General features: G+C 42.4%; 1 non-coding gene across 1 annotated transcript; it reads right to left on the bottom strand.

Annotated features, from left to right (window-relative positions):
• Positions 1-21460: 21460 nt before the first annotated feature.
• On the bottom strand, positions 21461-21534 carry Trnat-ugu (transfer RNA threonine (anticodon UGU)). The gene has a single exon. It is a non-coding gene; the product is annotated as a tRNA-Thr (tRNA).
• Positions 21535-23153: the final 1619 nt, after the last annotated feature.

Raw genomic sequence — 23153 nt, 5'->3', positions numbered from 1 at the left:
GCATGGAGGGGGATAGGGAAAGAAAGCGCAACAGCGCTTGTAATACTGCTGGTCGGGTCCAGAAGGCTAAATCCTTTCAGGAGGTATTTATCCACGTATCCCATGAGAAATAATATTGTAGTTATCAATAAACGGCAGTAGGCAACAGACAATATCAGAAATAAGGTACCAACAACAAATGACGTGTCATTTGGTTTTTTTGAACACACCAGAATGGCACAACCGATCTATTACAGGAGTGAGTGGCACTATCTCTCTCCCTGACATTTTTTACAAGACTCTGCGAAAAGGCACGATATAAACAGGTGCTGGGTGCAAGTACATGGATAGTGGAAAAATGTGCGAGAAATTAGAGGCACTGTTAAATGGCATATACTATTTTCAGACGCAATTCAACTGATGTAGGATTGTTATGTGGAGATCCGGCTGCGGTGGTCTCGCGGTTCTAGGTGCGCAGTCCGGAACCGTCAGACTGCTACGGTCGCAGGTTCGAATCCTGCCTCGGGTATGGATGTGTGTGATGTCCTTAGGTTAGTTAGGTTTAAGTGGTTCTAAGTTCTAGGGGACTAATGACCACAGCAGTTGAGTCCCATAGTGCTCTAAGCCATTTTGTTATGTGGAGAATTATGAAAATGCAAATGTGATACTTTATTACCTTTTTGAGCACGTAAGAGAAGTATTTCCAGTTAAGGTATACCATAGTCATGGAAGACGCTAATGACAAACTCTCTTTAGACGTACATGCTACCAATCTCAAGCCGTTTCGGTCCACCAAGTCAGTGCATAGCATACGCAACAATGAAAGTAAGAAGCAGAACTGAAATAGATGATTACATAAACTTGCAAGAATAAAAAATCTTAGGGCTATAGATGCAAAATTATAAGGCCGAACTCAAATGCGTATGTCGTACACACATCAATACGTTTAGCATTATTGAAAAAAAATTGTCACTTTTGTTAACTAAAAAAGAAAAAGAAAACTTTTTTCTAAGATCAACGATAGTTCTCCGGAAAACAAACCCATCGGACAAAAAATGCGCTAATCAGTCGCTTTAACTAAACAGATACAACGTGTTGTTGTTGTTGTCTTCAGTCCTGAGACTGGTTTGATGCAGCTCTCCATGCTACTCTATCCTGTGCAAGCTGCTTCATCTCCCAGTACCTATTGCAACCTACATCCTTCTGAATCTGCTTAGTGTACTCATCTCTTGGTCTCCCTCTACGATTTTTACCCTCCACGCTGCCCTCCAATGCTAAATTTGTGATCCCTTGATGCCTCAAAACATGTCCTACCAACCGATCCCTTCTTCTAGTCAAGTTGTGCCACAAACTTCTCTTCTCCCCAATCCTATTCAATATCTCCTCATTAGTTACGTGATCTATCCACCTTATCTTCAGTATTCTTCTGTAGCACCACATTTCGAAAGCTTCTATTCTCTTCTTGTCCAAACTAGTTATCGTCCATGTTTCACTTCCATACATGGCTACACTCCAAACAAATACTTTCAGAAACGACTTCCTGATACATAAATCTATATTCGATGTTAACAAATTTCTCTTCTTCAGAAACGCTTTCCTTGCCATTGCCAGTCTACATTTTATATCCTCTCTACTTCGACCATCATCAGTTATTTTACTTCCTAAATAGCAAAACTCCTTTACTACTTTAAGTGTCTCATTTCCTAATCTAATTCCCTCAGCATCCCCCGATTTAATTTGACTACATTCCATTATCCTCGTTTTGCTTTTGTTAATGTTCATCTTATAATCCTCCTTTCAAGACACTGTCCATTCCGTTCAACTGCTCTTCCAAGTCATTTGCCGTCTCTGACAGAATTACAATGTCATCGGCGAACCTCAAAGTTTTTACTTCGTCTCCATGAATTTTAAGACCTACTCCAAATTTTTCTTTTGTTTCCTTTACTGCTTGCTCAATATACAGATTGAATAACATCGGGGAGAGGCTACAACCCTGTCTCACTCCTTTCCCAACCACTGCTTCCCTTTCATGTCCCTCGACTCTAATAACTGCCATCTGGTTTCTGTACAAATTATAAGTAGCCTTTCGCTCCCTGTATTTTACCCCTGCCACCTTTAGAATGTGAAAAAGAGTATTCCAGTCAACATTGTCAAAAGCTTTCTCTAAGTCTACAAATGCTTGAAACGTAGGTTTGCCTTTTCTTAATCTTTCTTCTAAGATAAGTCGTAAGGTCAGTGTTGCCTCACGTGTTCCAACATTTCGACGGAATCCAAACTGATCCTCCCCGAGGTCTGCATCTACCAGTTTTTCCATTCGTCTGTAAAGAATTCGCGTTAGTATTTTGCAGCCGTGGCTTATTAAACTGATAGTTCGGTAATTTTCACATCTGTCAGCACCTGCTTTCTTTGGGATTGGAATTATTATATTCTTCTTGAAGTCTGAGGGTATTTCGCCTGTCTCATATATCTTGCTCACCAGCTGGTAGAGTTTTGTCAGGACTGGTTGTCCCAAGGCCGTCAGTAGTTCTAATGGAATGTTGTCTACTCCGGGGGCCTTGTTTCGACTCAGGTCTTTCAGTGCTCTGTCAAACTCTTCACGCAGTATCGTATCTCCCATTTCGTCTTCACCTACATCCTCTTCCATTTCCATAATATTGTCCTCAAGTACATCGCCCTTGTATAAACCTTCTATATACTCCTTCCACCTTTCTGCCTTCCCTTCTTTGCTTAGAACTGGGCTGCCATCTGAGTTATTGACACTCATACACGTGGTTCTCTTCTCTCTAAAGGTCTCTTTAATTTTCCTGTAGGCAGTATCTATCTTACCCCTAGTGAGATAAGCTTCTACATCCTTACACTTGTCCTCTAGCCATCCCTGTTTAGCCATTTTGCACTTCCTGTCGATCTCATTTTTGAGACGTTTGTATTCCTTTTTGCCTGCTTCATTTACTGCATTTTTATATTTTCTCCTTTCATCAATTAAATTCAATATTTCTTCTGTTACCCAAGGATTTTTAGCAGCCCTCGTCTTTGTACCTACTTTATCCTCTGCTGCCTTCACTACTACATCCCTCAGAGCTACCCATTCTTCTTCTACTGTATTTCTTTCCCCTATTCCTGTCAGTTGTTCCCTTATGCTCTCCCTGAAACTCTGTACAACCTCTGTTTCTTTCAGTTTATCCAGGTCCCATCTCCTTAATTTCCCTCATTTTTGCAGTTTCTTCAGTTTTAATCTACAGGTCATAACCAATAGATTGTGGTCAGAGTCCACGTCTGCCCCTGGAAATGTTTTACAACTTAAAAGCTGGTTCCTAAATATCTGTCTTACCATTATATAATCTATCTGATACCTTTTAGTATCTCCAGGGTTCTTCCACGTATACAACCTTCTTTCATGATACTGAAACCTGATAGGGGTATTAAAAATATTTTCATTAGGTTTTCATAAAATTTTGAGACACACTTTGGTTACCAAGTGTTACCTATGATTAAGTTGTGCTCTGTGCAAAATTCTACTAGGCGGCTTCCTCTTTCATTTCTTAGCGCCAATCTCTTGTTCACCTACTATGTTTCCTTCTCTCCCTTTTCCTACACTCGAATTCCAGTCACCCATTACTATTAAATTTTCGTCTCCCTTCACTATCTGAATAATTTCTTTTATTTCATCGTACATTTCTTCAATTTCTTCATCATCTGCAGAGCTAGTTGGCATATAAACTTGTACTACTGTAGTAGGTGTGGGCTTCGTATCTATCTTGGCCACAATAATGCGTTCACTATGTGGTTTGTAGTAGCTTACCCGCATTCCTATTTTCCTATTCATTATTAAACCTACTCCTGCATTACCCCTATTTGATTTTGTGTTTATAACCCTGTAGTCACCTGACCAGAAGTCTTGTTCCTCCTGCCACCGAACTCCACTAATTCCCACTATATCTAACATTAACCTATCCATTTCCCTTTCTAAATTTTCTAACCTACCTGCCCGATTAAGGGATCTGACATTCCACGCTCCGATCCGTAGAACGCCAGTTTTCTTTCTCCTGATAACGACATCCTCCTGAGTAGTCCCCGCCCGGAGATCCGAATGGAGGGACTATTTTACCTCCGGAATATTTTACCCAAGAGGATGCCATCATCATTTAATCATACAGTAAAACTGCATGTCCTCGGGAAAAATTACGGCTGTAGTTTCCCCTTGCTTTCAGCCGTTCGCAGTACCAGCACAGCAAGGCCGTTTTGGTTAGTGTTGCAAGGCCAGATCAGTCAATCATCCAGACTGTTGCCCCTGCAACTACTGAAAAGGCTGCTGCCCCTCTTCAGGAACCACACGTTTGTCTGGCCTCTCAACAGATACCCCTCCGTTGTGGTTGCACCTACGGTACGGCCATCTGTATCGCTGAGGCACGCAAGCCTCCCCACCAACGGCAAGGTCCATGCTTCATGGGGGGAAGAGATACAACGTATATTACAGAAAAGCGTTAAAGTTTGTTTCCTTGCTATCTCTCTGCCAATCTTTACCTCGAGTGTTTGAGTATTGAACAGAGAGCACATTCCTGACTGCTGAGACTAGGAGATTGTCGGTACCAGTCCGAAATTGTGTCATTTTGGCCTATTTCATATTTTCCTGTATTTGGAAGCATATCAGTGGCTACAGCAACAATTTTTTGTTTGCGTATGTGCAGACCATTACGTACGAAGCTGCTGGAAATTTTCACATCACGCCGTCTTGACAAGAGCCAAGGCGATTTCGGTCTGTGGTGTTAGGGCAGCCGGCAGTTAATGAGGCCCGATCGAAGTGCTCAAGCGTCGTAACGACGAGCCCCGGGCCGGTTGGCTGGCTACGAAGCCGCGCCGCAGTGACAAACTGGGCGGTTACAGCCGGCTAACCGCAACCACCACTGCGGTCTGCGCGCTCTCGTCCCCCAAGCACCCTGTGTGGTTCGCCTGCTCGTCACGCACAGCGAACGAAATCAGCCGACATGCCGTATACTGGCCAGTGCTAAGTCTTGTGCTGTACCAAGGGTGAGAAAAGGCAATCATTATACATTACAAGGGAAACTCCTCATCGCATCCCCTCACACATTTAGTTGTAAAATAACCCAATAGATAGCCCGTCAGAAACTCAAAAAAGTTCAAGCACGAAAACTGGATGAAGGGGTACCAAATTGTGAAAAAAGAAACAAAATAAGAATAGTGAACGGGTGAAGCTCAAGATGTGGGACATAGTTGGCGTTAACAAAGAAATCGCTTCGTGTTTTTGGGCTACAGAGCAGGAGATCCACGTTCACATTTTCCTCATGTCAAACTTTCTTTTTCACATATTTATGAACTGTCTGTCCGGTCATTGACGTATAGTCTTTGCAATTGTCATGGTATGCATTGGTTATAAAGAATGAGTCATGTAAGAATATATTACCGTCAGAAGTAACTGTGTTCAATAGTTAGAGCAGGCATAGACCTTTCATAGTGATGAAAAAAAAAACGGGAGTGCTTAACGTTACTACAAAGGAATGAAAGAGACAACAATTCCAAAACAGAACGCAAAAGTCATAACATCTGGTACTTGTTAAGAACAAACAAGGAGTACGTAGGTCGGGAAATCACTTCCCAACAGCATGGCACACATACAAATTTGAATTCCACGAATAGACGCATCTATAATCGGATGGACCGTTCATAATTTTGAGAAAGAGAGGTACATGGGAGATTTGAATAGGAATCGTCCTCTCCTCAGTCCAACACTGTGATCACATAACCACGACGCTTTCGCTTTTCATAGTCGTTCGATGTTGCGCATTTTGAGCTTGGACCGTACACAGTTCCTATTTTGCTTCTTTCTTCACAGTTCTGTACACCATCTTCCTGTTTTCGTGCTTTATCTGTGTTCAGTTTTTGACTGGTTATCCATTGGGACATCCTACCACTAAATCTGAGTGCGAATGCGGTGGGGAATTTCCATTGTTAGCTGTTCTTCCAATGTTTTCCGCTGGATAATAAATGGGCGTTTGGGGTCCACCTGTAGCAAATATTTTGTTTACTTCCCCCAGTCTAGTTTATCTACAACCCTCCAATTGTCTGTCTGGAGCCGCGTGACCGCTACGGTCGCAGGTTCGAATCCTGCCTCGGGCATGGATGTGCTTAGGTTAGTTAGGTTTAAGTAGTTCTAAGTTCTAGGGGACTGATGACCACAGTAGTTAAGTTCCATAGTGCTCACAGCCATTTGAACCACTTTGTGACTTCTTGTGATTTTACTGTTTGTATAAAAATCAGTGGAATCAAAATTTTTGTAACAGTCGCATAAGAAGACAAAGACTAAGAATAATATCTACCAATGAGTGCGTCCTGATCGTACACGTCTGATAACGGGAGTTGTAATGACGTCACAAACTTGAATCCGACGTCCGCCACGTTAGCTGCTCCAAGCATTAGCTTCTGGTAGAAGCGTCTGATCGAAAGTGACAGCTAGCATGGTTTCTATCGATCTGATTATAGTCTAAAGTGTATATCAATCACACTGCATTCGTACGTTGACTCGTTGATGCAATACTTTCTTTTGTATGCATGACTTTAGGTTGTGCTGCTTACTATTAATGTAGTGCTTTCATTTCGGGCATTTGACTTTTGATTTACTATCACTCTAACCCGAAGCGCTCTCCGAAAGAAGCAAAGATTGGAAATAAGCCAAACGTAGCAACATATGTTCTTAGTATGTTGGGGAACTGGACGTACGCCGAAGGTCAGTTCCGTTAATCCGGTTACATTAACGATTCTGGTTGTTTCGTATTACTGGATGAAACGTGCATTTATGACCAGAAGAAGTCTGCAAATGCCTTTCTGACACTATGTTATTCATGAAAATTATGTATTTAACGTAAGTAGGCGCGCACATAACTTAAATTTAGAACAATAATCAATTGTAAACAATAGTCGGCAAACATTTTGGGGCGTTTAACATTGCAACTCCAAGTTCGAAGTGACTACGTGCTTTACTATGCCTCCAAGGACTAGAAAACCTGGCTTCAAATGGCTTGAATGGCTCTGAGCACTATCCGACTTAACCTCTGACGTCATGAGTCGCCTAGAACGTAGAACTAATTAAACCTAACTAACCTAAGGACATCACACACATCCATGCCCGAGGCAGGATTCGAATCTGCGACCGTAGCGGTCGCTCGGTTCCAGACTTTAGCGCCTAGAACCGCACGGCCACTCCGGCTGGCTCAAATGACTTAAATTAAAACAACGAATCAACTACCGAACAATAGCATGAAAAAACTTTGTGACATAGCGAATCTAATTCGAAGTTAATTTCGTATTTTAATATACCTCCATTTTGATTTCCAGTAACACAACTGTCTCAAATATCTTGCAATATACAGCACACCAGAATAAATATATATATTGAGGAAGTATTGTTCTTGGCTGCCAGAACGAATCTTGTTTGCAACCAAAGATTTTCTGCCAGAGAAATAAACTCACTTTGCTCTAATGATCAAACTCCCAGGGCTGGTTCGAGAACATTTCTTCAGAGAAGCAAGTTATCATGTGGTGTCCTTCCTCCCCGCTTTTCCTTCACAAGTTTTCAACTCTGTCAGTTGTGGCTATTGAATGTGGTACTAAATCTCCTGTGGACATTGTTCATTATTGGAAGCCTTTAGGAACAGTTCCCCACACAAAGGGCAAGGGATTGCTCTGTACCTCTGTCCGCCCCTCCGCCATCTCAGACAAGGCCGTTGGCTGAATGAGGGGGACTTCTTATGCCGGAAATCTACAGCCGCCGTAGCTGATGATTGTTATTCGTGATTTAAGCCGGTATCGGGGCTCGAACCAGGGACTGAGGATATTTTTATTACTAACCAAAGACGCTAGCCCTCGACCAAGAGCGCATATTATACCGAAATACAAATTTAAATAAAACAGTGTCACCACGGTAGAACTTATAACAACCTTTCTGCACAAACTAACCAAACTATTGTTCGAAAATGTGCCCGACACCTTCATCAGGCATGGAGTAAAAATTTAAAGAAAAAGGAAAAAAGTCCTGCATGTCTTGCGGCCAGTCGCTATGGGGCTGTGCTTGTCCCACATGGAAGTACCTCCCTGTCTGGTATGGAAGGACTCCTGCGCCGACTTTCGCACTTTTAACAGCTATGTGTGACTTTGCACCGATGCAGGAGCCGCCTTGTCTCTTCGTGCACCGAGCGAGGTGGCGCAATGGTTAGCACACTGGACTCGCATTCGGTAGGACGACGTTTCAATTCCGCCTCCATACATCGTGATTTCTGTTTTCCGTGATATCCCTAAATCGCCCCAGGCAAATGCCGGGATGGTTCCTTCGAAAGGGCATGGCCGTCTTCCTTCCCCATCCTTCCCTAATCCGATGAGACCGATGACCTAGCTCTTTGGTCTCCTCCCTCAAACAACCCTACCCCCAACCCTCCCCTCGTGCAACGACTCCATGCATCTGGTGCACACGGGAAGTCTCTAAAGTGTGAACCCTCCTTTAGCAGCACTCTAAGCGCTCTTACGTCATGGGTGTAGAAAAAAGGACTGAAAAATATGTTTGTAAAACAATAAATTGTTAACTTTAATGTGTAAAAACGAATCATGAAAAAATGTATTCGTAATGCACTTTTAAGATGTAATAAATTTGTTAGGACTGCGTCTTGAGCCTATATTCCCGACTAGAAATAATGACAAAAGAAACATGATTACGTTCAATTCTGGAACTACACTTATTTTCTTCTGAAGGCAATTGTTGGTAGTAATCAGCTTAAAACACAAGCGTTCACTGGGTAAGGCAAAGGGGCACTTATCCCTCTCCATCCACCCCCATTCCCCGTCGCCACACACACACACTCACTCACACACATACACACACACACACATACACACACGCACACACACCATAATATGGGGCTAGAGATTTTTTATTCATTACAGAATTCTCACGAATACCCTGCAATGATTGTTTCCGATGTTAATAAACTGCCAATTCTCGTCTGCCGAGAACGATGAGCAATAATGTGGCGTCTGCAGTTACTATGTAATTTTTATTTGTTTGCTTGCTTGTGAGATGTTTATAGGATAGTTTGCTGTTTCCTTGGCGGGGCAGCGGTTTGGCCACTAACCTCCAGTTGTTAACACAAACATAAAACAAAGCGGAAATAATGTTTTCTCTCTCTTCCACACTAGATGTTATCAACATGCAGGAAAGCGAGTTGAGAAACGTCGTCGGACCGAAAAAGCCCTTGTTTAAGTGACTGTCACATCAATTAGTGTCACTTTCACAACTATTTCGGTACAATATTAACCGAGCTGCCCGTCTTTTAACTTTTTCGATGTCCTCCGTCCATTTTGTCTGGTGAAGATGCCATACCACACAGCAGTTGTCTTACAGAGGACGGCCAAACTTGATGTAGAACAGGGCCGGCCAGAAATTCTGCACGCGTGCGGTGCTCCTGCACATGTGCAACTTCTGCGTCACAGCGTGCACGCCGCAGCCGTCAGCGTTCATGTAGCGCATGTTTCTACGCACAGATGTCGCTTTATCCACTTGCTGGGATTCTCTGTACCGGCGCATTCTAGTGCTCTTTCCACAGCTTGTAAGCCAACCGTGGGAAGGTATTTCGCGTATTAAACATTTAAAATACTGTCACAGTCTACTCATTGAGACGTCTACTTTTATGTTAACAGTTTTACCCAGTAAGACAAGTAATACAGTTAACAACCGTGGGTTTTTATTAAGGCGACTTGACTGACGGCACGTAAATACGCGTAATGTTTTTGATCTAGTATTTAAGAAAGCACTTAGCGACTTCCAACGAACCTTACTCATGATTTCAAATAACATTAAACCAATTCCTATAACTAATTATCGGTGCTCTCAGTTACACCCACATAATTTCTGTCTCACTGACCTCTGAACAGAATGACAACCGGAGACCTCTCGATGAAGACCTGTACCATTATTGCTATATATTTCATCGGTACCGTCTGAAATCTGCATAATAACCGACAATTAGACAAATGTTATGTTTTATCGACTTCAGCTGAGCGTAGCCCTTCACACATTAAATAAAACCCTAAATGTAAGTATACAACAATCTGTTTAATGACCAATTTTCCTGATTATAACGTAACATGGAGCAGAATGAGGCAATAATGCACAGTTTGTAAACAATAATTTTTAATTATGAAAGGAATATCCAAACACGTTTATCACTGCTCATGAGAAGTGATATAGTTATTATCGGGCTCAAAAGCTCGGCTCATTGACAAACACAAGCAGTTGCGGAAGATTTTCATCACTGATGATTGATCGAAACGACTGAGAACTTAGATCTTCCGTTCTTTGCTTTTTCACAGTGCCTGCCATTTCTCAGTACTTCTCTGTTAACGTTACGGTCACCAGGGGTAAACGAGAGTGGGTATGTTGCGCTCTTGCTTGTACCACATAAACGGGGAAGAGGAGCCGCCGCCGTTCATTTAGGACACATGTCTAATAACAGATGTCGCTGTGGCTCGCTGTCGCACACGTGCTCACATGTGCAGCGTTTGGCCGGCCCTGATGTAGAAGGCCTCTTTAGTGGATTTGTTGCATCGTCTGTTTTCCCAGTGAATCGTACTATTTGGTTCGCGTTCCCCACAATATTATCTATGTAATAGTTTCTTTTAAGTTGTTAGTTATTGTTATTCTTAGATATTTGGTTCAAATAGTCTTTAGAGTTGTTTTATATATCAGATAAGAGAAATTTAATGAATTCCTTTTAGTACTCATGTGGATAAGCTCCCACTTTTCATTACTTAGGCTCAACTGCCACTTTTCACACCGTACCGATATTTCATCTACACCATTTTGTAATTGGTTTTCACTTTTGATGACTTTACCAGATCATAAATGACATTATTATCTCCAAACAATTTAAAATTGTATCCTAAGTCTTGTATATAGATTAGGAGCAGCAGAGGGTTAGTAACACTTACTTGGGAAATGCCAGACATGAATTCCGTTTCGCTCAATGACTATGCGTCAATTACTACCAACTTCCCGACAATGAACCACGACTCCAGTCGCAAAGTTCAGGCGATACTTTTTAAGCACATAATATCATTAGACGCCGCTTATGAGGTACGGTATCAAAAGCCTTATGGAAACCTAGAGATATGGTATCAGTTGGAGATCCCTTTGCAGCAATATTCATTTCTTCAGGAGTCCGCCGCCCGGTAGCTGAATGGAGCCAGCACGGTAGCTCAGCGTGTTCGGTCAGAGAGCTCGTTGGCCTCTGTAATAAAAAACTGAGTTTAAGGATCAACAAACGAACTTCACAGGACGTCATGTGACGTCCGCAACGAGCAACAAAACACAACGATGAACAACGAAAAAAAAAATCGTCAGCGTGACGGATTGTCAATCCTCCGCGCCCGGGTTCGTTTACCGGCTGGGTCGGGGAACCTTTTCCGCCCAGAGACTGGCTGTTGTGCTGTACGCATCATCATCCTATATTCCTCAGTGACTGCAGGTCGCCGAAGTGGCGTCAAATTGAAAAACCGGCACCAGGCGAGCGGTCTGCACGGCGGAGGGCCCTAGCCACGAATGAAATTAAATTAAAATTACTTCATGAGAATAAATAGCTAGTTCTGTTCCATAACTATAGAAAGCGTGCAAGTTTATCATCTTCGTTGATATAGTTATTCCTTCAATTAATACCGACATTGACACTTAAAGACTTTGACTTGTCATTCAGAGCAAGTCAAGCAGTTTCGGTACTGTCACTGTTAACTGATATTATTCCAAGAGTTTACAAGCATCCACTTTCGGGTCTTATGAAATTTCTTTAAATTCCTTGTACTGAATTCTGATGTCCATCTGGTGGATTTGAAACCATGTGTATCCAATTTTGGTTTTGATACTCTTTGGGTGAGGTGGAACGTCATGTAAATACACACACACACACACACAATAACTGAAAAAGTTCTTGTAAGTATATTGTTCGAGTTTATAAGGTAGTCACGTTTCGCCCTTCATATTTTACAAAGATCTGTTCACGTATTTATCAGGTGCTTGACGGTGATTAGTAAGAATCTAAACTGGTCACAAAAGATACATATTGTCGTAGCAACTAGTGGTGGGGCACAATGAATTTTGATAACTTGTGAGTGTAGACCAGGAATTGTTGCTCCTCGATCATTCTGGTGTTTCGAACATTATATTTAATGTGTAATGTCACTATAGTGTCTACTATTGTCCGTACTGTACCTTATCGGTTGATCCTCAGATGTTAGTAATACAGTAGTTCGTGACAACGTTATGTCTCTAAGCAATTTAATAAGCGCTTTTTCTATTCTGTGTACACTAAAAATATTAACTGTTAGCAGTGGCCAAAAAGAAGAACAAAATTTCATGCAGCACATTTCATTATAGCCGCTTAGCAGCGTATCAGCGCATTTTCATGTCACATACACGTGATGCTTGAAAACACGGTTTTCGATAAAGTTCTGCAAATTGTTGGGGAGCAAATTGCAGAGAATACACAGTAGGTGAACTCTTCAAAAAAATATTGACATGAATACTCCATCATCGCAAACTATATCTTTATTACTTGAATAAATGTAAAACTGAGTAACATAGACAAATGCAAATATTTTTGCACATATAAACTTCTGTATGAAGTACTGTAATATTTAATGTAGAGTGCTATGACCTATGACATGAATAAACATGGAATTTAGTAATAAACAGAATTCACATTCCGTGAATGGATAAGCACAATATTGTGTCAACCTCATACATGTAGTGGGAGTTGTTAGCTCCCTGACAATCTCACCTCATTATTTATTTTCACTGAGCACGTAACCTATCTCCAGTGTTCACACCTATATTAAAACTGTTTCCGTATAAATCATAATCCAATCTAATTGTATGTTAAATAGTTACTCAGTACAGTTACTATTTGTGATAACCAACCTCTCTGTACCTTTTGATATTAACACGGTTATGAATTTAGGATTGCCTTGAAGAAGAGAACATACCAGATACAAGATTATGTTACCTGTAGCTGTAACAATATACAATATTATCCGACTTGCCACATTTTTATTGCTTAGAGGGTGTCTTTGTTTGCTAAATGATCTGGGTTCAGTCGAACTCAGACCTGTAGCTTCCTAATGTCACTATCACATTGGAAAAAACCCTCAATGATCGTTCTGTCAAAAAATACGATGCAATGCTTTAATATAAATCTTCATTTTACGAATAGAAATTGCCTTTTCTTGGTGCAATATTTATTATTTTTTCCAGACGCGTTTCGACTTTTAGTTTGAGGTATCTTCAGTGGAATCTAGAATCGTACAGTCTTTGTATATGCGATACATGTAGATTATAAAACAGTTCACGTCTTGTTTTTACGTACATAAGTGATTACTTACAGTTATTCAAGTTTTTGGCTGGTATTTGCTTTGCTTCTCATCTGTTCATATGTTGGACGTCGCTCTATAACTTCATTTATGAAACATAAGCACATTTTCATGTTATGAACTTTTTTCTTCACAATTTTCGTGTTCCATGCGCTACTTCCTGTAGAGCACTATATTCTTCTGTCACTAGTTGTAGATTTAGTTCACTTTTCATCTCTTCCTGTTTGGTTTGTTTATGTGCATGACGCCAACCTAAAGAAATATGTGCTGAAAACTAGAAAACTAACGTCTGTTCATCGCTGTTGCCTTTATCTCTCTCTCTCTCTCTCTCTCTCTCTCTCTCTCTCTCTCTCTCTCTCTCTCTCTCTATCTATCTCTCTCTCCCTCTCTCTTTGTGTTTGTGTGAATGTGTGTGTGTGTGTGTGTGTGTGTGTGTGTGTGTGTGTAAGAGAGAGAGAGAGAGAGAGAGAGAGAGAGAGAGTGACAGAGCGTGTATACGTATGGTTCGTTAAACACACACCCACATAAGTGAAAACATTGTAGTTATGACTTTAAATTATAGTTTCCTAAAAAGTATCTACAACTGGCGCTCCACGGCAGTTAGCGCAAAGAAAGTGAAATTGTGAAGAAAAAAGTTCTCAATATGAAAATATGCTTATGTTTCATAAGTGAATCAATAGTGCGACATCTTGTGTGTGACCCGATGAGAGAAAATGCAGATACCAGCCAAAAACGCGAATAACTATAAGTAATCACTTATTTACATAAAAAACAAGACGTGACCTGTTTTATAATCTGCAAATATCGCATATCGAAATGAAATTGCATCACTCCAGATTCCACTGAAGATGCCTTAAAGGTGAAACGCGTCTCGAACAAATAAAACTCATTGCAGCAAGAGAAGTCGGTTTTTATTTACAAGACGAATATTTCTGTGCTTGCTGTTTATGATGGCCATACAAACGAACGTGCTGTAATATAAATATTTCTATGGGAGGAAAACGAAAAGAATCGAAAATAAATTAGCTACGCGAAAATCTGGAATAAATTAAACTCAAAAATATATTACTGATTCAGTATGTTTACTTTGATAGATAGACCTTTCACAGAAATATATTGCCAGCCATCTCGCAAGTGTTTATTGTGTGAAGTTACGTTGAAGTTAGCTTTATGTGGGATTCTCAGAAGAAAGTTAGGTGTTGCTTATAGCACAGCTGATATTTCCAACCCTTCTGCAGTGTTTTCACACAGGAAATATCTCGGTTCTGATATGAGAAGGCTGACGACAGTCTCCTATAAATATTACTAATTTATATGACACGTTAGGTTTTTCTAACATAATTGTGTTTGTGTTACCTAGCGACAAATTCGCATGTCGACAGTTGCTTCATCGGAGGCTGTAGCCTATTTAAAAAAAATGAAAAAAAAAAAGTTTCCTGGTATGGCGTTTTGGCGGTAACAATGGTGAAACAGTGATAAATACACCCATTCTGAAATAAAACTATTTTCCTCCCTTTTTACTGTTATTTATGTGGATATGTCTAGAGTAGTGACAACAAGAGGATATCTGAAGGCTTTCAGTAATTTTTACCTCACTGAAGGAAACAAATGTATGACCATCTCTTGTTGTTGGAAACAAGATTTTTCGGCAAAACAGTTAATAATCTACGATGTTCAGCATTTGAACAATCCCAGGGGAATTACTTTAAAAATAATTTTAATATGTAGACCAGAATGGCTGGAAAGGGGTTAGATGGTTTGTCAGGCAAACTTTTCCAATTTTCACGTTGTCGTCGAGTTCCAAGGCGAGCCATTGTGGGCCCAAGAACAGAAAGCAGCTCTTGGTGACAACGAAAATGACCACTTTTGGAAAAACAATCTTTAAAATTTTGAATCACTTAACTCTACTATTTATCGGAAGTAATACACAAATTTTCTTTAAAAATAACTTCTTTTTTTTTGGGTCATCAGTCTACTGACTGGTTTGATGCGGCCCGCCACGACTTCCTCCCCTGTGCTAAGCTCTTCATCTCAGAGTAGCACTTGCAACCTACGTCCTCAATTATTTGCTTGACGTATTCCAATCTCTGTCTTCCTCTACAGTTTTTGCCCTCTACAGCTCCCTCTAGTACCATGGAAGACATTCCCTCATGTCTTAGCAGATGTCCTATCATCCTGTACCTTCTTCTTATCAGTGTTTTCCACATATTCCTTTCCTCTCCGATTATGCGTAGAACCTCCTCATTCCTTACCTTATCAGTCCACCTAATTTTCATCATTCGTCTATAGCACCACATCTCAAATGCTTCGAGTCTCTTCTGTTCCGGTTTTCCCTCAGTCCATGTTTCACTACCATACAATGCTGTACTCCAGACGAACATCCTCAGAAATTTCTTCCTCAAATTAAGGCCGGTATTTCATATTAGTAGACTTCTCTTGGCCAGAAATGCCTTTTTTGCCATAGCGAGTCTGCTTTTGATGTCCTCCTTGCTACGTCCGTCATTGGTTATTTTACTGACTAGGTAGCAGAATTCCTTAACTTCATTGACTTCGTGACCATCAATCCTGATGTTAAGTTTCTCGCTGTTCTCATTTCTACTACTTCTCATTAACTTCGTCTTTCTCCGATTTACTCTCATATCATACTGTGTACTCATTAGACTGTTCATTCCGTTCAGTAAATCATTTGATTCTTCTTCACTTTCACTCAGGATAGCAATGTCATCAGCGAATCGTATCATTGATATCCTGTCACATTGTATTTTAATTCCACTCCTGAACCTTTCTTTTATTTCCATCATTGCTTCCTCGATGTACAGATTGAAGACTAGGGGCGAAAGGCCACAGCCTTGTCTAACACCCTTCTTAATACGAGCACTTCGTTCTTGATCTTCCAATCTTAATATTCCCTCTTTGTTGTTGTACATATTGTATATGACCCGTCTCTCCCTATAGCTTACCCCTACTTTTTTCAGAATCTCGAACAGCTTGAACCATTTTATATTGTCGAACGCTTTTTCCAGGTCGACAAATCCTATGAACGTATCTTGATTTTTCTTCAGCCTTGCTTCCATTATTAGCCGTAACGTCTCTCGTGCCTTTACTTTTCCTAAAGCCAAACTGATCGTCAGCTAGCGCATTATCAACTTTCTTTTCCATTATCCTGTATATTATTCTTGTAAGCAGCTTCGATGCATGAGCTGTTAAGCTGATTGTGCGACAATTCTCGCACTTGTCAGCTCTTGCCGTCTTCGGAATTGTGTGGATGATGCTTTTCCGAAAGTCAGATGGCATGTCGCCAGACTCATATATTCTACACATCAACGTGAATAGTCGTTTTGTTGCCACTTCCCCTAATGATTTTAAAAATTCTGATGGAATGTTATCTATTCCTCCTGCCTTATTTGACCGTAAGTCCTCCAAAGCTCTTTTAAATTCCGATTCTAATACAGGATCCCCTATCTCTTCTAAATCGACTCCTGTTTCTTCTCCTATCACATCAGACGAATCGTCACCCTCATAGATGCTTTCAATGCATTCTTTCTACCTATCTGCTCTCTCCTCTGCATTTAACAGTGGAATTCCCGTTGCACTCTTCATGTTACCACCGTTGCTCTTAATGTCACCAAAGGTTGTTTTGACTTTCCTGTTTGCTGAGTCTGTCCTTTCGACAATCATATCTTTTTCGATGTCTTCGCTTTGTTCCTGCAGCCATTTCGTCTTATCTTCCCTGCACTTCCTATTTATTTCATTCCTCAGCGACTTGTATTTCTGTATTCCTGATTTTCCCGGAACATGTTTGTACTTCCTCCTTTCATCAATCAACATAAGTATTTCTTCTGTTACCCATGGTTTCTTCGCAGCTACCTTCTTTGTACCTATGTTTACCTTCCCAACTTCTGTGATGGCCCTTTTTAGAGACGTCCATTCTTCTTCAACTGTGCTGCCTATTGCGCTATTCATTATTGCTATATCTATAGCGTTAGAGAACTTCAAACGAATCTCGTCATTCCTTAGAACTTCCGTATCCCACTTCTTTGCGTATTGATTCTTCCTGAATAATGTCTTGAACTTCAGTCTACTCTTCATCACTACTGTATTGTGATCTGAGTCTATATCTGCTCCTGGGTACGCCTTACAATCCAGTATCTGATTTCGGAATCTCTGTCTGACCATAATGTAATCTAATTGAAATCTTCCCGAATCTCCCGGCATTTTCCAAGTATACCTCCTCCTCTTGTGATTCTTGAACAGGGTATTCGCTATTATTAGCTGAAACTTGTTACAGAACTCAATTAGTCTTTCTCCTCTTTCATTCCTTGTCCCAAGCCCATATTCTCCTGTAACCTTTTCTTCTACTCCTTCCCCTACAACTGCATTCCAGTCGCCCATGACTATTAGAGTTTCGTCCCCCTTTACGTACTGCATTACCCTTTCAATATCCTCATACACTTTCTCTATCTGTTCATCTTCAGCTTGCGACATCGGCAAGTATACCTGAACTATCGTTGTCGGTGTTGGTCTGCTGTCGATTCTGATTAGAACAACCCGGTCACTGAACTGTTCACAGTAACAGACCCTCTGCCCTACATTCCTATTCATAACGAATCCTACACCTGTTATACCATTTTCTGCTGCTGTTGATATTACCCGATACTCATCTGACGAGAAATCCTTGTCTTCCTTCGACTTCACTTCACTGACCCCTACTATATCTAGATTGAGACTTTGGATTTCCCTTTTCAGATTTTCTAGTATCCCTGCCACGTTCAAGCTTCTGACATTCCACGCCCCGACTCGTAGAACATTTCATTTCATTGATTATTCAGTCTTTTTCTGATGGTAACCTCCCCCTTGGCAGTCCCCTCCCGGAGATCGGAATGGGGGACTATTCCGGAATCTTTTGCCAATGGAGAGATCATCATGACTACAGGCCACATGTCCTGTGGATACACGTTACGTGTCTTTAATTCAATGGTTTCCATTGCCTTCTGCATCCCCATGTCGTTGATCATTGCTGATTCTTCCGCCTTTAGGGGCAATTTCTCACCCCTAGGACAAGAGAGTGCCCTGAACCTCTACCGCTCCTCCGCCCTCTTTGGCAAGGCCGTTAGCAGAATGAGGCTGACTTCTTATGCCGGAAGTCTTCGGCCGCCAATGCTTATTATTTAACAAAATTTAGGCTGATTATCTTATACACTGAAGCTCCAAATAAACGGGTACATACAAGTGTATTCAAACACAGAGATATGTAAACAGGCAGAATACGACGCTGCGGTGGACAACGCCCATATAAAACGGCAAATATCTGGCGGAGTTGTTAGATGGGTTACTGCTGCTACAGTTCCAGGTTATCAAGATTTAAGTGAGTTTGAATGTGGTGCTATAGTCGGCGCACGAGCGATGGGACCCAGTATCTCCGAGGTAGCGATGAAGTGGTGGTCTTCGCGTACGACTATTTTACGAGTGTACCAGAAATCCGGTAAAACATCAAATCTTAAAATCCTGCAAGAACTGGACCAACGACAACTGAAGATAATCGTTCAACATGAGAAAGGTGCAACCCTTCCGCAAACTGCTGCAGATATCGTTGTTGGCCTATCAACAAGTGTCAGCGTCCGAACCATTGAACGTATCATCGTGGATATGTGCTTTCGGAGCCGAAGGCCCACTGGTGTACCCTTTATGACTGCACGACACAAAACTTTACGCCTCGCCTGAGCCCGTCAACACTGACATTGGACTGGTGATGACTGGAAACATATTGCCTGGTTGCCCGAGTCTCGTTTCAGATTGTACAGAGCGGATGGATGTTTACGGGTATGGAGACAACCTCATTAACCCATGGATATTGCATGTCAGCAGGGGACTGTTCAAGCTGGTGGAGGCTGTGTAATGGTGTGGAGGGTGACCGCTACGGTAGCAGGTTCGAATCCTAACTCGGGCATGGATGTGTGTAATGTCTTTAGCTTAGATAGGTTTAAGTAGTTCTATGTTCTAGGGGGCTGATGACCTCAGAAGTTAGGTCCCATAGTGCTTAGAGCTATTTTTTGACCCCTGATAACTCTAGATACGAGTCTGACAGATGACAAGTACGTAAACATCCTTGCATCCATTCATGTCCATTTTACATCCGGTGGAGTTGGGCGATTCCAGCAGAAGAATGCGACACGCCACACGTCCATAATTGCTACAGAGTGGCTCCAGGAACATTTCCTCTGGCCACCAAAATCCCTAGACATGAATATTATTGCGTATATCTGGGATGCCTTGCAAGGTGGTGCTGTTCAGAAGAGATCTACACGATCTCATACTCTTACGGATTTATAAGAACGCCTACAAAAAAAAGACTCTGAGCTCTATGGGACTTAACTACTGTGGTCATCAGTCCCCTAGAACTACTTGAACCTAACTAGATTGAGGACATCACACTCATCCATGCCCCAGGCAGGATTCGAACCTGCGACCGCAGCGCTCACGCGGTTCCAGACTGTAGCGCCTAGAATCGGAGGCCACTCCGGCCGTCTATTCCCTTCAGAACTGCTTCAGACATCAGTCGACTCAATGCCACATCGTGTTGCGGCACTTTCGCATGCTCGCGGGGGCCCTACAAGATATTGGGCGACTGTGCAAGTTTCTTTGGCTCTTCAGTATACAATTTAGTTTGAACTGTAAAAAAGTTCTTTTGTCTCACAGTACATTTATCTAAGTTAGGTTTTCTCAGATCAGTTAGTCCATTTCTGCTACGTGGTCAATATGCCCTGCCCCGCCGGGCACAATGGTCATTAGGGTATTTTTCAGACAGTTTCGTTATGTACAAAGAGAAGGAAAAAGTAGGGCAGACAGAGAATAGTCTGTGCGTCCTTTGACACTGGAGTTACTAAATGGATTCTAAATCAGATTAAAAGATCGCCAACGTTAGGACACACGTCATCCCCGCTCTAGCTCTACCTCTACTTGCAAAAGGGATAGAAAAATCACAGAATTTTTTGAAGTGAGCGTCACAGAATGGAGCAATCGAGTGCACTCACATACGTTCGCCATCTCTCGCGCTCAGAATGCTAGGCGGGCTTTTTCGCTCCTAAACCCACTTACGGCGACGTTTACACTGGGTGGACTGACTCGGTTGTCGTGTTATAAGCGGCTGGACCTCACGGGTGATGGACCCTGCTATCGATTCCCGATAAAGCTCAGTCTCCGGGGCAGCGGCAGCGGCAGCGGCAGCGGCAGCGGCAGCGGCAGCGCGCGCCGACGGTCGCGGGCCACTCGTCTGGCGGCCGCCGCGTCGCCTCCTGCAGCGCCCCGCCGCCTCCGCCACTGGCAACTTCCCCTGCCGCCTCCAGCCACCTGGCCGGCCGCCGCGCTGGCGCTCCTCCAGGCACCGCGCTCCCTCACTGTCGCCTGACGCGATTCTCTAGAGGCAAAACTAATTTCAACTTGCCAACTGTCTAAATGCATTGTTCATCTCTACCGGATCCAAATGCCTTTACGCAAGACGATGAAACGAGAACTAAAGCGTGCAACGCAGTTCTACATCTACATCTAAATACACACTCCGCAATCCACCATACGGTGCGTGGTGGAGGATACCTCGTACCACAACTAGCATCTTCTCTACCTGTTCCACTGTCAAACAGAACGAGGGAAAAGTGAGTGCCTATATGCCTCTGGACGAGCCCTTATCTCTCTTATCTTATCTTTGTGGTCTTTCCGCGAAATATAAGTTGGCGGCAGTAAAATTCTACTGCAGTAAGCCTCAAATGCTGGATCTCTAAATTTCCTCAGTAGCGATTCACGAAAAGAACGCTTCCGTTCCTCCAGAGACTCCCACCCGAGTTCCAGACGCATTTCCGTAACACTCGCGTGTTGATCAAACCTACCAGTAAAAAATCTAGCAGCCCGCCTCTGAATTGCTTCTGTGTCCTCTCTCAATCCGACCTGATAGGGATCCCAAACTCTCGATCAGTACTCGAGAATAGGTCGTATTAGTGAAGACCAACTGAAACCCTCAGCTGCCGACAGGTGTTGTTGATATACCTCGGTGTGGACAGCTGAAAATATGTGCCCCGACCGGGACTCGAACCCGGGATCTCCTGCTTACATGGCAGACGCTCTATCCATCTGAGCCACCGAGGACACAGATGAATAGCGCGATTGCATGGACTTATCCTTTGCACGTTTTCTGTGAGACTCACGTTCCGAACTGTCCACAATTCTACATGTGTAATGTACTTAAAGACATTTGCCCATTCACTCATTACTCGCGCACGCTTTGGCGATTTCCGTAAGAGTTTGGGCAACCTGTGCGCATTCGCACAGACGAAGGTTAACGGCTGGATAGCCTTTAACTATGAGTGAATGAGTCAATGAGTGAATGGGCAAATGTCTATAAGATACATTACATATGTAGAATTGTGGACAGTTGGGAATGTGAGTTTCACGGCAAGCTTGCAAGGGATAAGTCCCTGCAGTCGCGCTGTTCATCTGTGTCTTCGGTGGCTCAGATGGATAGAGCGTCTGCCATGTAAGCAGGAGATCCCGGGCTTTAGTTCCGGTCGGGGCACACATTTTCAGCTGTCCACATCGAGGTATATAAACAACACCTGTCGGCAGCTGCGGGTTTCAGTTAGTCTTCATTTATTCCATGGAAAAGCTGCACGGTCATCAACAGTATTCTGTTCTTTCGAGAAGAGTCACTGTCTTCATATATGGTCGTATTAGTGTTTTATACGCGGTCTCCTTTGCAGATGAACCACATCTTCCCAAAATTCTACCAATGAACCGAAGACGACTATCCGCCTTCCCCACAACTGCCATTACATGCTTGCCCCACTTCATATCGCTCTGCAATGTTACGACAAAATATTTAATCGACGTGACTGTGTCAAGCGCTACACTACTAATGAAGTATTCAAACATTACGGGATTCTTTTTCCTATTCATCTGCAGTAATTTACATTTATCTATGTTTAGAGTTAGCTGCCATTCCTTACACCAATCGCAAATCCTGTCCAAGTCATCTTGTATCCTCCTACAGTCACTCAACGACGACACCTTCCCGTACACCAGAGCATCATCACCAAACAGCTGCACATTGCTATCCACCCTATCCAAAATATCATTTATGTAGATAGAAAACAACAGCTGACCTATCACACTTCCCCTGGGACTCCAGATGATACCCTTACCTCCGATGAACACTCACCATCGAGGACAACGTACTGGGTTCTATTACTTAGGAAGTCTTCAAGCCACTCACATATTTGGGAACCAATCTCATATGCTCGTACCTTAGTTAGGAGTCTGCAATGGGGCACCGAATCAAACGCTTTCCGGAAGCCAAGGAATTTGGCATCCGTCTGACACCCTTCATCCATGGTTCGCAAGATATCACGTGAAAAAAAAGGCGAATTGCGTTTCGCAGGAGCGATGCTTTCCAAAGCCGTGCCGATGCATGGACAGAAACTTCTCTGTCTCAAGGAAATACATTATATTCGAACTGAGAATATGTTCGAGAATCCTGCGACAAACCGATGTTAAGGATATTGATCTGTAATTTTGAGGATCCCTCCTTCTGCCCTTCTTATATACAGGCGTCACCTACGCTTTATTCCAGTCGCTCGAGACTTTACGTTGGGCAAGACATTTGCGATAAATGCAAGCTAAGTAAGGAGCCCATGCAGTTAAATGCTCAATCTCTCTAAACGCCGTAATCGTCTCTTTTGCCATGTAGAAGTCTTATTGAGCTCAAAGGT

Source organism: Schistocerca gregaria, chromosome 2 (genome assembly GCF_023897955.1).
Source record: "Schistocerca gregaria isolate iqSchGreg1 chromosome 2, iqSchGreg1.2, whole genome shotgun sequence".
NCBI classification, from domain to species: domain Eukaryota; kingdom Metazoa; phylum Arthropoda; class Insecta; order Orthoptera; family Acrididae; genus Schistocerca; species Schistocerca gregaria.
Note: the sequence above shows the minus strand (reverse complement) of the source record. Positions and strands in the feature narration are given on the sequence as shown.